Genomic DNA, 14,383 nt, shown 5'->3' with positions numbered 1-14,383 from the left:
CTGGTGACACAGAGAACAGAATTGACATCTGCTGGCTGTGTGACCTTGAGCAAGTCGCTCACCCTCTCTGGTTCCTGCACTACACAACGGGCTATACTTCATCTGGCTGTTGGAGAAATGCAAACCTAAGAACATGACAGCCTGTGAACACATTAGGAGGTTCTCTCCCATTGATGACTGTTACATGAGCTCTGATGGGTTAATTCAACCATAGCTAGGATGAAGACACAGGAAAGGCAGGAAGGCAGGTGGGTCAAGGAGGTGGGGTGGGGACAGCCTAAACACTGGGTTGCCAAGGATTATCTGGCTTTTGTGTGTGTGGTGGAAAGAACTGGGCAACTGAGCTGGGGGAGAGGGGTCTCTGCAGAACCACCTTTGTGAGCATGCCACCTCTGCAGTCACGCAGAGTGACCCCGGCACTTGGCTTCATGCTCGGCTGTCATGCTCCTGAAATTCATATACATTTTGAAGAAGGGGCCCCATTTGTCCGTTTGCAGGGCACCCTGCAAATGATGCAGCCTCTCCTGAGTTTCAGCCCATGTGGTCGTCCTATGGCTGCATGTCAGCTGCGACGGCTACAAACCAGGCGTGCCGGAAGGTGAGGGCATGATGCCGCAGGCGACGAAACGATGCCTGTGCTCTTCTGGGGGCCTCCTGAGCTGTGCCGAGCACTCCCCATGCCTTGCACCGTGCTTGGCACCAAATAAAGACGTGTTGAACACCCTGGTGAGTTTGGGACTCAATACCCAGTGCCCGCTTGTAGGACAGCAAGGAGTTCAATCACAGGAAATTAGAACCAGCCGGACCTCGGTTCACATCCTAACCCCTCTACCCAGCAGTCGTGACCTTGGGCAAAACCCTACCCTTCTCCACAACTTCATGGTTTACCATGGGAGTGATAACACTACCTCTTTTCGAAGTTACTGGGGGCTTAAATGACATTGTGTGTGTTGAGCAGCAAGCTGGGTATTTTAATAGCAACCCTTAAAGTCCATTTATTTATTAACTGAGGACCTGCTCTGGGTGGGCTCTGACCACACAGTGGTGAGCTGATTCATCCCTGACCCTCGGTGGGTTGACAGCCCAGATGGAGGGCAGCAGATAAAGAAGCAGAGGCTGCCAGGTAATTTTAGGTGGTGGCCAGCAGGGAGGGAGGGCTCTGCCATGTGGAGGAGGTGATTAATCCGGTGACAGTGCCTTCCAACTTCAGGGTTGAACTGGTTATGAGCTGGCGCTGAGGCTTTCAACCCTATCCACAGTGCAGCACAATTCAAAAGCATTAGTCGCTCAGTCGTGTCTGACCCCATGGACTGCAGCCCGCCAGGCTCCTCTGTCCATGGGATTCTCCAGGCAAGAATACTGGAGTGGGTTGCCATGCCCTCCTCCAGGGGATCTTCCAGACCAAGGATCGAACCCGGGTCTCCTGCATTGCAGGCAGAATCTTTCACACCTGAGCTACCACGAGGTATGCAGCATGGTTAGGGGAGGGAAATATTTTCTAGGAATTTCCAGACAATTCGCCCCCAACTCTACGCCTGGAGAAGAAACTGCGTCTCCCCGCCTCCGGGTGGGATACGGGGTGGGGGGGGCAACCACCCCCCAGGGGACCCCACTAGGAGCCTCCCAGCACCCTGCAGCCCTGGGACCCTGCCCCCCGGGACTGGTGAGCGCTAAGAACAAACAGAAAGGGAAATGAACAAATTATCCTGATAATTTGTTTAAGAAGGGGGGGGGGGGAAATGCACCCAAGAAAAATGATATCCTCTAAGACGGTGGGTTTCTAATGAATGTACGGATAATGAAATAAACCCGTTTAGGCCACGCTTGGCCCTGATCTTCCCAGGCCTAGATTAAAAAATGGAACATCTGTGATGATTTAATTTACATCTTAATAACAAACAGGCCTCGAGAAACCCGCGGATAAATGCCTTTTATTGCCGGCGTATCTTTTGCACTGCAGCTTGAATGAAAACTCTGGTAATTAATTGTTTTAAGCGATTCTATTAAAAAGTGTCTGCAAGTGCTGTGTGCCGAATGTTTATGTGGGCCAGGCTGCCACAGGAATATAGACAAGCCGAGCGGCGGGCGGAGAACGAGGTGACTTAGTCTTTTTTTTTTTTTCTTTCCACATTCATTGCCTTAAAGACACGCGGTCTTTTTATTCTTTCTAAAAAAGATAGATGCGAAGCTCGCTCGCTTCCCTTCCATGGTTTTCAAGTCTTGTCTCTGAAGTGACACAGGCATGGTCCCCTCCCTGCAGTCCCCTCCCTCCCCCGACATCGACTTGAGAGTCTCCTCTGACCCACCCCAGGAACTGCGGCCACGTCGCTTCCTGTTTCCAACCTTCAGATTCCTAGTCTGGAAAATGGGGCCATGACTACACTGTGGCTGGATGGTAATGGTGTCAGGAACTCTTCTGAGAGATGGTTCCTTCGAAACAAACTAAGGAGGGTGGATGTGCCAGGCAAGGTGCTCGGTAGACTCCAGGGCTTGCTTCACGGCTCCCGGCATCTGTGAGCCTCTGGTCGCAGGGTGGGGGGAGCAGGCAATAAATGGGCGATAGGTGAGTGACCTCCTCCAGCCCTGGTTCCAGCCCTGCCTGCACATTAGAACCCCAGGGGGAGATTTTAGCACAAACCCAGGCCCCCACCTACCCTTCGGAGGTCTTTATTTAATTAGTCTGGGGTGGAGTCCAGACATCAGTATTTTTTTGTTTTGTTTTTGAAAGCTCCCCAGAGGATCATGGAGGCATATAGGATTTATGGATATTTTTAACTCAGCTCAGAGCTGTGACGGGAAGAGAAGGTCTCAGAAAGGAGAATCTGAGGAGCAATCAGGGTGGCCTCCTGGGGGTGGTGACATCCATGGTCAGGACCCTGTGTGGGTCTGAGGAAGAGTGTTCCAAGCACAGGGAACAGCATATGTGAAAGCTCTACCAGGGCTAGATGGGTGTGTTTGTTGGACAGAAAAGTGGGTGTTTATGCTGAGGGTCAGGGATGGGGGAAGGTGCTTCCTGGGCTGGCTGCCTCTCCCCTCCTCACCTCCAGCCCACTAGTCTGGACCGGGATCCAGCTCTGTATTCCCTTAGCCCCCAAGCAACCCATCACAGCCCAGAGCACAGTGGAGCATTATTGGTTGTGTCTGTCTGTAGACTAAGGAGGGGGCTGGATTGGGGATGGCAGGTGGGTCACAAGCCTGGCTGAGCCGTCCAACAGAAGGGCCGTCTCCGTGTGGGACCCTGTCCAGATATTTGTCTTCCCAGCCCCTGTACCCACTGCAGAGGATCACATACAGCGCTTCTATCCAAGGAGGAGAGTAAAGTCAGACTTCGAGGGACAGGCTCTGGGTCCACCGCCTGCTTCCTAGTCCCCATCTTCGTTTCTTGCATGTGATCCTTTTTCAAATTCTAACTTTAAGACTATTCCTCCCATACACAGAGTCTTTACAAAAGTGGAGATGGGCCTGGTTGGCAAACACAAGCAGAAAGCCCAACTTCAATGAGAATCAAAGGAAAAGGCATTAAAGCAATTAACATATAAAGCCTTAAACTTTAAAAAAAATTGTTGTTGTTGTTGCTAAGGTAACCTGTCCATGAAAATCAGGGCGCAGTGAGAAGGGCCCCTTGCGCATTCCTGGTGGGGACATAACACAAGGGCAGGGCGTCTTCGGAGTATGTGAGGCAACCAACTAAACTTCCCAAAACAACATGCCCTGGCCCTGGGCTCCAGCTCCTAAAGGGATGCCTTGGAGATCAAAACACAACAATGCTCCCTGCAATATTGCATATGAGCCCCCAAATGGGCATTGACCTAAATGTCTACCCAAGGGAAAATGAAAATTGAGTTATGACTTATCTGAAGGCAGAATATTATGCAGCCATTGAAATGTTTACAAAAATGAGTAACAACACGGAAACATAATTGTAACATAATAGTAATTGAAAAGGAAAAAAGACAAAATTACAGAGCAAATATGTCAAGCACACACACAGAAAGAAAGGCACAGGGCAAAGACTCCAAATAAAACCATAAAACAATAAAATAGCCTCTGGTTACATTGCTGGAAATGGAAATTAAGGCGTCTTGTTTGTTTTGCTTTGGAGGGAATGGGGAAGGGTTTACCATAGTCTGTTCTTCTCGGCTAAGAATTGTAAAGGTTTTTTTCATCATTTAGCTCCATTTGCCCACAGGTAGAAATCTCAGTCTCCAGAACAGGCCAGGATAGGCTAGACTAGGCTGGATTCCTGCTCCTCCATTCACCAATCCTGTGACTTTAGGTAAACCATCTCCTCTGAAACTCGGTCTCCTCATCTGTAAAATGGGCTCATTCATGCCTTGTGAGACCATCATGGGGAACTTAGCAAAATCAAGGTGTAAAGCCTTCAGAGTCAGCCTAAGTATTAGTCAGCATAGATCAATGTCATCATTATCTTCACAAGAGAAATTATTTTCAGGAGTGAGATTATTTTTAATCAGAGGTCATTCAATTTTGTAGAGCTTCTCATGAGGCACTAGTGGTAAAGAACCCGCCTGCCGATGCAGGAGATGCAAGAGACTTGGATTCAGTACCCGGATCAGGAAGATCACCCAGAGGAGGAAATAGCCACCCACTCCAGTATTCTTGCCTGGAAAATTCCACAGGCAGAGGAGCCTGGTGAGCTATAGTCCTTTCAGTTTTGTACATTAAAAAAGTTTACAAATCTTTCTTAAATGAAATAGCCCCCCAAATCTGGGCCACAAATTAATCAAGGAAGCTACACCTGAATCCAAGGGTCTGTGACCCACATTTGTCAGGGCTGCTGCAGGTGCTGTGGGAGGATCCCCCTTTTCTACAGACTTTGGCCATCCACCTGAGATCTTTGAGAATCCCTCTTTGAATGGGGTGGGCAGGACCAGAGAGACAGGGTGGGTGTGGAGAACGAGGCAGAGCCGTTAGAAAGCCAGAAATCTGGGTCAAGACTCAGAGACCGAGACCCTCAGTTTCCTGACCTATGAAAAGGATGGGTGGGTGAATCGAGCTTGGCTTTTCCCAGCAAGGACTACCTGGATATGAGTCTGATGCATCCTGTCCAGTGCAAGGCTCTCTTCTAAGACATCAGTTTATTATGAAATGCATTTGACCATGGACATTCCCCCCAACTGCCCTCTCACTGTTGCTTTCGTGGCATAATAACATTTACCAACCTGCAAACACCACTTGGGAAGCTGAGAATTAAGGCGATGCATTCATTTCACATCTATTTCACATCTATTGAGAAGCTGATGTGTGCCCAGCAGCAACATGGGTGTTGAGGATACAGCAGGCAGCAACACAGAGGAAAATTCCTGCCCTTGCAGAGGCAGGCAAAATGAACCTCGTAAGTAGGTAGGTTATAGAGCGTGATTGTTGCTGTTCAGTCACTAAGTCGTGTCCAGCTCTTTGAGACCCCACGGACTGCAGCACGCCAGGCTTCCCTGTCCATCACCAACTCCCGGAGCTTGCTCAGATTCATGTCCATTGAGTCAGTGATGCCACCCAACCACCTCATCCTCTGTCGTCCCCTTCTCCTCCTGCCCTCAGTCTTTCCCAGCATCAGGGTCTTTTCCAATGACTTGGCTCTTTGCATCAGGTGGCCAAAATATTGGAGCTCCAGCTTCAGCATCAGTCCTTCCAATGAATATTCAAGGTTGATTTCCTTTAGAATCCACTGGTTTGATCTCCTTGCAGTCCAAGGGATTCTCAAGAGTCTTCTCTAACACCACAGTTTGAAAGCATCAGTTCTTCAGTGCTCAGCTTCTTTATGGTCCAACTCCAACATCCATACATGACTACTGGGAAAACCATAGCTTTGACTAGACAGACCTTTGTCGGTAAAGCAATGTCTCTTCTTAATATGCTGTCTAGGCTGGTCATAGCCTTTCTTCCAAGGAGTAAGCATCTTTTAATTTCATGGCTGCAGTCACCATCTGCAGTGATTTTGGAGCCCAAGAAAATAAAGTCTGTCACCGATTCCATTGTTTCCCCATCTATATGCCATGAAGTGATGGCAAATAGAGTTTGATAGAAGATGCCATATTCTATAGAAAAAAAAGGCAGGAAAAAGTAGGGGAAATAAAAGGATCAGAGGGAGGGGTTTTGATTTTCAATAGAGTCGTCCAGGTTGCTTCATGGAGAAGTCGACATTTGAAGAACAGCTGGAAGGAACAGAGGGAGGTATTGAGGCATTTATTGCCAGGAAGAGAGTTTCAGGCAGGAAGAGCAGCCAGCGCAAAGGCCCTGGGGCAGGGATATGCATGGCTTGGAAGGTGAGTGGGCTGGAGCAGAGTGAGCAAGGGACACTGGGCGGGCAAGGACAGAGGGGAATCCGGGCCATTGCAAGGATGCTGGCCGGCGTTCTAAGCACTTTACAGCCCAGGGGCTAGAAACAGGGCTCCCGCCCTCCGCCACTCTCACCCCACCTGTGTCTGGGAAACTCCGCCATGCCAAAGGTGGACAGTACAGAGGGGCTTCATTTTGCTCTCCCCCGCAGGCAGCCCCTTCCGCAGGACCCACACCCTGCAGAATCAGTCTCCTTGTTCCCCACATACAGAGGGGCAATGCAAGCTTGGCAGAGTCTCTCGCCCACCGCCTCACACACCGTGGTGGAGGGGGTGTTGAAGATGCCAACTCAGGTCTAAAGGGCTCCATGCCTGGGCCAGCCCTCAGAGAGATCGAGTTCCGTGATGGAGGAAAAGCTTAATCAGCGTGGCCCCTCCCCTCAACTCCATCTCACGGGGACACTCCAAGGCATTTTAGGAAAAAATTAAAGTGCTGTACTGCTTTACTCAGTGGGAAGTAAATATATGAGATTCATTATCCCAAGAGGTGGTGCAGACTAAAAATACATGTTGGTTTGCGGAGGGTTTCGATTAAAAGTAGGGATGATGGATTCGGGGCGTGTTATGAAGGGAAGCGAGGCAGCTTGGCGAGGAGGCAGGACTGGAAGAAGGCGAGGTCACAGAGGGCAGGGGTCACCTCCAACCCCGACCTCTCTGGGAGCATTTGGGAGGCAGCTCAGAGGAGGGGTTCACGGGACTCTGGAGCCACGCAAGCCCGGGTTGCGGCCCCAGCTCCAGCTTGCATACGCCGCGGGCAAGTCTTCCACCCCTCTGACCGCAGGCTCTTCTTCTATGAAACCGGGAGGGCATGAGCCTCACCCCACGGCAGCAGAGCGATGATTAGACGGGATAATGGATGTAGCCAAGCACGCTTGGCGATGCAGGCATTTGGTCAATGTCTGTCTCCTCTCCAACACCGGGAAGTGTCAGAGGCCCCTCTCTGCCCAGCTGGTGCCTGACACACAGGAAGAATACTGGCTGAGCTACATGTCAGCCTCCTGCATGGCCAAGCCTATCTACATGGAAGCCGGATCCACCCCCTTCTGCTTCCTCAGGGAGCTACTCAGCCATCCTAGCAAAGTCCTACCAGCCCGGGGAACCACCCAGCCAGCCCTAACAAAGAGCCGCCAGCCAGAGTCAGAGGAAGAAGCTAAAGGCTTCAAAGTCTAGACATATACACACTGCTATATTGAAAATAGGGAACCAACTAGGACCCATGTAGGCCCTTAGGGAATATCCATAATCTCAATATTCTATAAAACCCTAAATGGGAAAATAACTTGAGAAAGAATAGGTACATGGAAACGCATGAGTCACTTGGCTGCACACTAGAAACACAACATCGCTGATCAACTATATTCCAACATAAAATAAAAATTTTTTAATTAAAAAAATAAAAATTTACAAACAAAAATATAATAAAAATGACTCCTAATCCAGACAGATATCACCCTCCACAGTCTAATCCCCAAGGAGTAGCAGGATGGAGTGGGGTATGGGTGAGCGGGGGGTTGGGGCTGGAAACTAATGTTTCCGTTCTGTTGTTGCCATCATTCAGTTGCTAAGTCGTGTCAGACTCTTTTCGACTGCAGCACACCGGGCCCCTCTGTCCTTCACTATCTCCTTGAATTTGCTCAACTTCACATCCATTGAGTCGGTGATGCCATCCAACCATCTCATCCTCTGTCGTCCCCTTCTCCTCCTGTCCTCAGTCTTTCCCAGCATCAGAGTCTTTTCCAATGAGTTGGCTCTTTGCATCAGGTGGCCAAAAATTGGAACTACGGATGGCCAAAATATTGGAACTATGGATGGCCAAAATATTGGCACTTCAGCTTTAGCACCAGTCCTTCCAGTGAATATCCAAGGTCGATTTCCAGTCTGAGGTTTCATTACTTTTTCCATTCTAAAAATTGTGGATTTCGGCTGGGTGGAGTGTTTCCTTTTCTCTACAGTAAGAGAACAGTCCAGAGGCTAAAAGCAATCACAAACAAGCTGGCTTCACATCTCAGTGCAACGAAGTCACAGAGTACTTCCTCGGCGGCAGGGGCAGACCTCAAGTCCTAGAGCGACCCAGCCCCAGAGGAACACAACACAAGCAAATCATTTAAAATTTCTAGAAGCCATTTTTTAAGAAAAAAACCTGGGAAATTAATTGTAATAATATCTTCCTTAACCCGCTGCATCAGAAACACAGTTCCAACCTGCAACCAACAGACAGACAGAAGGACAGACCCAGACGGAGAGACAGGAACAGAGAGAGGACCAGAGAATCCTTGAGAGGGAAAGGCTCGAGACATGGGGTGGCCGACCGCCCCAGCTCGCCTGGCACCAGAAGGGCACGCGGGATGTGGGACTTCCTGTGCGGGGGCGAGGCGGGTGGGGAACCTCACCAAGAGCCACAGACGCTGCGCGGTGAGCCTAGGAGACGCGGAGGGTGGTGGGAGAGAAGCCGCCGGTCGGAAAGGGGCTGGCAGGGGCCCTGCCCCCCAGGCCAGGCCGGGGTCCGTCGCTGGGCAGCCCTGGAGAGTTGCTAGGGGCAACATGACACCAAGCCCACAGGCAAACTCAGAGAAACTTCCCTCAAACGCTCACAAAGCTGACCTTCCCAGAGAGCTACTCCTTTCTTGCACGGGTTCTTAATAGCTCAGTCGTGTCTGACATTTTTGCAACCCCATGGACTATAACCCACCAGGCTCGTGGGATTTCCCAGGCAAGAATACTGGAGAGGGTTGTCATTCGCTTTTCCAGGGGATCTTCCCGGCCCAGGGATCGAACCGGCGTCTCCTGCATCGGCCGGTTGATTCTTTACTACAGAGCCATGGAGGAAGCAATCCTGTCTGCCCCCTGACGACGATTCAAAAGCCCAGGACACATCTGGACCCAAGGCTCTGGCTTTGCATGGTGGCCTCTGAGCCACCTCTTCCAAAATCAAGTCTTGATGAAGTCACTTGCTGACCATCTGACCTCGGACGCCCCCCACTGCTCCCCCAACTCAGGCTATAGCCCGTCCATCTTCAGCTGGTTGAGCTGTCGCAAAACCCCCCAGCCTGAAATATCCCCGGGTCTAGGTGCTGGGTGATTCCCCCCCTCCTTTTTTTCCCTTTGCTTTCAAATGTTAACCGTGAACGGATTTATTTCAAACCAAATCACCTTTCCCCGTTTCCCGGGGAAAGTGTGACAGTTTGCAAGGCCTGTAATTCTTTTCTTCCGAGTTAAGATTTGCTGGAGAGAAATGGATTTCTCCACATCGCGCAAAGAATGCAAGGGAGAGAGGAGGAGATATAAAAAAAGAAAAGGGAGGCATTTGTCAGCTTTGGAGAGTGTGTGTGCACGCGCGCGTGCACGCGTGTCTGTCTGTGTATTTCCTGCTGTCGGCCGACATTTCACAGAACTTTGTTTTCACTAGTTAGCACAATTAAAATCACAAGGAGGAGTCAGGTAGAAATCAAAGTTCCTTTACATTTCACCAGAAAGACGAGAGGCTGACTCCTCACTGTGTGCACCAAGAAAAGATATGTGGTCGCCTTTGGCGGGAGAGGCAAAAAATAAGCAATTTAGGATCTTAAAAGATAAAAGATAATAAAAGTAATTAAGATAATTAACCACCCTGAAGAGAGAAGAATTTACTGCTGTAAATTTTGTATTTTGTTTCGCTTGGCAATACCACAGCTGCCACTCTGCTTAATATACAGCGCGTCAAGCATCTGAGAGTCTTTGGCTGTCAAAAGGCATATATAATAAAAATTTTTAACAGAAGAGGAAGGAGGGGGGAGAGATGAGAGCTGCAATTACAATTTTTAAAAAATCTGGTTAATTGAGTTCGGAGCCAGGTGGCCGGGCTTTCTTTGCGTCCTGCGGATTTGGAAACGATGAGATTTTAGTCTCTCCACGTTCGGTCTCTGCAGCCATGGAAGGATCCCATCTGTACCACTCTGCTTCCCCCCCACCGTCCCCACCCATCGGTCCCCAGTGTCACCAACTCAGTTCAGCCCTTATTGTCTCTGTCCTGGGCTGCCCCGTTCCTACCGCACTGCCTGCATGAGCACCAGATACATGAATACCTACGGCTGATTCACGTTGAGGTTTGATAGAAAACAGCAAAATTCTGCAAAGCGATTATCCTTCAATAAAGAATAAATAAATAAATAAATAAATAGAAGATGCTCCACCATCCCACTGCAGGGTCTCCCTGGGGCCCTTAAGCCTAAATCCTAATTCCTAGCCTGACATTCAAGCTTCTGAAAGATTGGGTCCCTGTCTCAGCCCTGGGTCCGCCCATCCTTCTTACAAAACGCAGACACTCAGCGCTCTCAGGTCTTCCTAAAGGACACGATGTTTCTCCCTCCTGGACCCTCTTGCCAGATGAGCAGACTGACAAACTCCTTCTCGCCCTTCATCTGTCAACGTGAGCATCAGAGCTTTTGGAGAATGCCCCCAACAGGTCCCCACCCCCCAGGGCCCCCATGACACGCTCACTCTCCTGAGACTCGCTGGTCATCTATGCCTCATGATACGTATCCCATCTGAGCGTATTTTCTGTATCACTCGTCTCCGCATTTCGTTGAACAACTGTTTCGCCCCCACTGAATGCCAGGTACTGCGTGGGCTGTTGTGGGTGCAAAGATAGGTTCATTCCTTCAGGGAAAGTTTATGGAGCATCGATCACGTTCCGGTCACTGATCCAAGTGCTGAAAAAAGTAGCGGGGACATAAAGAGACAAAAGATCCTCACGAAGCAAAAGTTCTGGGGCGGGGTGTGGGGGGGGGTGAGACAGATGATAATCAAGGAACAAACAAATGTCGGTCATGAGAGGCAATGACCAGGGCGGAAGTGATAAAATAGCAGTAGGGCAGAGAAGGGTAGAGAGATTAGCGCTGGGCAGAGACTCAAGAGACAGGAGGCAAGGAGGCAGGCGTTTAACTGGGGCACCAGCACTCCTGGCAGTCGACCTGGTGTGTGCAAAGGCCCTGAGGTGAGCCTGAGTCCGGGGTGCGGAAGGAGACCCTCCAGTATGGCTGGGGCTGGCCAGCGAGGGTGGGTCATAGGAGCTCAGATCACAAGGATCCAGGGTTTCCCTGGTGGTCCAGTGGGTAAGACTCCATGCTCCCAATACAGGGGGCCTGGGTTCGATCCCTGGTCAGGGAACTAGATGCCACAGGCTGCAACTAAGAGTTTGCATGTTGTAACTAAAGATCCCACATGCTGCAACGAAGACCCGGCCCAGCCAAATAAATAAGCATTTTTGGAAAGTCACGCAGGACCTTGTAGACTATTCTAGGAGTCTCGGTTCTCCCCTGGGAGGGGCAGGAACTGGAGGATGAGGACGGAGGGGTGACTAGACCTGCTTACTGTCTGCAGCTCATCCTGAGCTGCTGGGGGCAGGGGTGGGGGCGGATTTAAGTGGGGAGGGGAGAAGGGGAGGGATTCAAGAGGGGCTGTCATCCCTCCCAGGCCAAAGAGTGACCAGTGAGGGACCCCAAATGTCGTGAGCACCTAGCAAGCACCTGGTGCGTGGCAGCCTTTCAGTTCTGGCGTGTGTCTGAGTGCGCGTGTGCGCACACACACAGCCATGCATGATCCACTCCGTATAGCCTAGAATTTAAGCAGCGAGCAGAGCAAGGTGACCCTGAGTGAGCATACTTGCCTTCTTGCAAAAAGTGTACATGATACAAACCAACGCTTTGTCCAGCACCTGGCTTAATAAGAGATGCTATCTCACCTCCTGAACCTTTTATATCCAATCATGATGCATGAGGGGCTCTCCTGGTCTCTTTATGGAATGAATGAATGAATGAGATGAAGAAGGGACAGAGACCTGTGAACAAACAGATACCACGAGATGGCTCTAAACCAGAGGCACGAAACGGAATCACAGGTATGAAAGTGCGACAGGAACCCGCAGGAAGAATCCAGATGACTCCCGGAGGAGGCCCTGCCACCCTGGCTCGGACACGCCCTATTCTAGCTGTCCCTCTGGACCTCCAAGTCCCTCCTCCCTGAGAGCCTCTGGCTGCCCTTCCATCTGTGTCCCCACGGATACACCTATGCAAGAAGGCCACCCAGCACCGTGTAAATCTGGACCCAGGTGAGGCGGGTGCCTGAGATCTCTCAATAAGCAGACTTCAAGGGGCCCCTATAACTCAGTAGCTAATTACCTCAACCGCTCTGTCAGCTCAGCCCTCAGAGGCAAGCAGCCCATTTCTCTGGCAGGCTGGCCCATAAAAAGCCCCGAAACACATGGATTTACTGTATTTATGTATTGGGATTTGGAGAAATACACCTGATACCTGGGGGCCTTGCGGCATGGGGACATGATTTTGAAATCCAGATAGTTAAACTAAGGGAGAATTATAAGAAAGAAAGAGTCAGGAGGCTCCCACTCTTCTGGGAAGCATCCAAGTGGTGGGAGTGCAAGAAAGGTGGAATTTACAGACCCACCCCCCTGGTTTGAGGTCCTGAGTTCTGCTCTTCTGCTTAAGCCCTGAGAGACTCAGTCATCTCATCTATAGAGCAGAGAGAGACACTTACTCCTTGGAAGAAAAGTTATGACCAACCTAGACAGTATATTCAAAAGCAGAGACATTACTTTGCCGACTAAGGTCCATCTAGTCAAAGCTATGGTTTTTCCTGTGGTCATGTATGGATGTGAGAGTTGGACTGTGAAGAAGGCTGAGCGCCGAAGAATTGATGCGTTTGAACTGTGGTGTTGGAGAAGACTCTTGAGAGTCCCTTGGACTGCAAGGAGATCCAACCAGTCCATTCTGAAGGAGATCAGCCCTGGGATTTCTTTGGAAGGAAGGATGCTGAAGCTGAAACTCCAGTACTTTGGCCACCTCATGCAAAGAATTGACTCACTGGAAAAGACTCTGATGCTGGGAAGGATTGGGGGCAGGAGGAGAAGGGGATGACCAAGGATGAGATGGCTGGATGGCGTCACGGACTCGATGGATGTGAGTCTGAGTGAACTCCGGGAGATGGTGATGGACAGGGAGGCCTGGCGTGCTGTGGTTCATGGGGTCGCAGAGTCGGACACGACTGAGCAACTGGACTGAACTGACTGAAACACAATGAAGGGGCTTCCCTGGTGGCTCTGGTGGTAAAGAACCCACCTGCCAATGCAGGAGACGCAAAAGATGCAGGTTCAGTCCCTGGGTGAGGAAGATCCCCTAGAGGAGGGCATGGCAACCCACTCCAGTATTCTTGCCTGGAGAACCCCATGGACAGAGGAGCCTGGTGGGCCCCAGTCCATGGGGTCGCAAAGAGTTCGACACGACCGAAGCGGCTAGCACGCACACACACGATCATTGTGAAAGAGCAGGCGTATGGCACCCTGGGCATATAGGAAGTGCTCAACAGATAATCAGAGAAGGCATGTGTGAGTACATTCCTCACGCCCAACCCCGCATGTGGCACTTTGCAGGTGGCTCCCCAGTTCTTCCTTACGCCAGGCATGAAATAGGGACCATCACCAGTTCAAGGTCACAAAACCGAGAAGGCTCAGGAGGTGAAGGTCAATGGTTCACAGGTAGAGTCCACACTCAGACCCTGTCTGTCTGACACCAGAACCTGTATCCCTAACAGAGTCCCCTTGCTGTTAAAATGTGTATGCTTGCAAATACATGTTTGCTGCATTCTCTGGCTTCACTCATCAATCTCAATGTGCAGGGGGTTGGAGGGAGGGGTCCCTCTACATGGGCATCGAGGAGGACCCCAGATGAAAAGCATTTTGAGGCCAAAATATCTTGTGATTCCTCCCAGGAGAGCTGTCTTTTTAGCGCCTGTGTTTGGAGACTGTAACTTACAATACAAGGGACTAGCTGTTTACCAAGTGGTGACAAGAACACGTGTTCTAGCATCTCAGTACTACCCGCTTCCAATGTGGCAACTATAGGCTGAGATGCAACGGGTCCAGGGAAGAAACTGGAAAGGAAACACACAGCTCCAACTCCTCTCTCCCCACCCCCCGTCCTGGGAGCCTAGCCCAGAACCCCTGCACCCTCCCCACCCATCAGCAGCCCTGCCTCAGG

Source organism: Capra hircus, chromosome 17 (genome assembly GCF_001704415.2).
Source record: "Capra hircus breed San Clemente chromosome 17, ASM170441v1, whole genome shotgun sequence".
Taxonomy (NCBI): domain Eukaryota; kingdom Metazoa; phylum Chordata; class Mammalia; order Artiodactyla; family Bovidae; genus Capra; species Capra hircus.
The sequence above is the reverse complement of the archived record's forward strand: the minus strand, read 5'-3'. Positions refer to the sequence as shown.